Source organism: Thamnophis sirtalis, unplaced genomic scaffold (genome assembly GCF_051295495.1).
Source record: "Thamnophis sirtalis isolate CommonGarterSnake01/CBP01778 unplaced genomic scaffold, rThaSir2_p1.2 scaffold_2, whole genome shotgun sequence".
Taxonomy (NCBI): Eukaryota; Metazoa; Chordata; class Lepidosauria; order Squamata; family Natricidae; genus Thamnophis; species Thamnophis sirtalis.
Window position 1 is genome coordinate 6473119 of NW_028261382.1, and position 1910 is coordinate 6475028.

Here is a 1910-nt window from a genome sequence, read left to right on the forward strand (position 1 = left end):
TTTTCATGCTCAGGGTACGGTGCTCTGCTTAGCTATAAAGCCAAGTTGTATTTAATTTACCCCCAAATCAAAGATACCTAAAATAAAAATCAAAGGTTATATTTAGTTCAGTCAAATCTGAAAGGTGCATTAAACGCTCTAATTGGAATGCTGAAATAACAGGTGAACAGATTATTTACTTATAATTTAATATTTTTTTTTGTTTTATGGCCAGATTGTGTTCGGAGACTGCAGTTGGTCCAGAATGCAGCTGCGCGAGTGATATCGGGTGTACCTCGGTACACCCATGTTACACCTATCCTCTGCGAGCTGCACTGGCTCCCCATTAGTCTCCGGACGCGCTACGAAGTGCTGGTGATTACCTTTAAAGCCCTATATGGCATTGGACCTGGATATCTGAGAGACCGTCTCCTGCTACACACCTCCCAACGTCTGATAAGAACCCACAGGCTAGGCCTCCTCCGGGTGCCGTCGACCGGACAATGCCGACTGGCGACCACTCGGGGGAGAGCCTTTTCTGTAGCTGCTCCGGCTCTGTGGAATGAGCTACCAGCAGAGATCCGGACCCTCCCCACCCTCGTGGCCTACCAAAAAGCCACCAAAACCTGGCTGTTCCGACAGGCCTGGGGTTGCTGATTTTCGAATCAGATTCAACCCCCAATTAAACCGAATGTATGTTGTGTTTTTTAAATTGTTTGTATTCTCCCCGTGTGTGTTATTTTATTTCATTTTGTATTTGTAAGCCGCCCGGAGTCCCCCGAGATTGGGCGGCATATAAACCCATTAAATTGCAAATTGCAATTATAAACATGGACATGAACAAGGGAAATGAATACAAATAAATGGGGACAGTACGACAGGGACAGTGGGCATGCCCCCTTTATAGACCTTATGTCAGGGCTGCTTCACTTAATAACCAAGAAAGAAACCACTCAACTCCATTTTGCAGAATTAAGAGTACTTTTACTGGTTATAAGTAAATAGAAGCTAAGCAAAGCTGGATCTGAGCAAAAGCGCGCGAAAGCATTAGATATCAATACATGGCCCAATCCCCTCCCCTTGGTAACCCCAGTCCATAGTCCAATCCCATATCTCCACAGCTGTCAGGTGGGAGACATCTTCAAAAATCATCATCAGGTTGGTATGCCGAAACAGTTGGCCTTGGCGGGAAACTCCTCTCCTTGCCACATGCGCAGTATATGGTGAGAAGATCTCCCAATTAACAATCCTCCTGTACAGATTATTTCCCACACCCAAATACCATGCCTCCCCTCCCCGTTTCAATGGCAGCCAAAAAGCAAGCAGCAAAACAGAGGCTGACACCTTAGGAATGGGGTGAGGTCCACGGTAGACAGTTTAAAGTTTAGGGGGGTTGAGGCTGTAACAACAGAGTCAGGTAGGGCATTCGAGGCGTTAACCACTCTGTTGCTGAAGTCGTATTTTCTGCAATCGAATTTGGAGCGGTTTACCTTGAATTTGTATCTATTGTTTGCCTGTGTATTATTGAGGTTGAAACTGAAGAGGTCATTGGCAGGTAGGATGGTGTAGCAGACAATTTTGTGCAGGACACTTGGTTCTAGGCTCTCCAAGCCCAAAAATTTGAGCCTGGTGGCCTAAGTGATTCTGTTGTGAGCAGAGGAGTGGAGGGCTCTTCTCGTGAAATACCCCTGGACTCAGTCAATTGTGTTAATGTCAGATATACAGTGTGGATCCCAGGCAGACGAGCTGTATTCGAGAATTGGTCTGGCAAAGGTTTTATATGCCCTACTTTGCAGTACAATGTTAATGTTATTTTGGGCTCGATTGCGGTCGCAAATCGAGGATTATCTGTACACAGACGGCAGCCTTCAGACTCCCCAAAGTCTCTTCCAACCCCCAGCCCTGAAAAAACACACCACACCAGCCGGAGG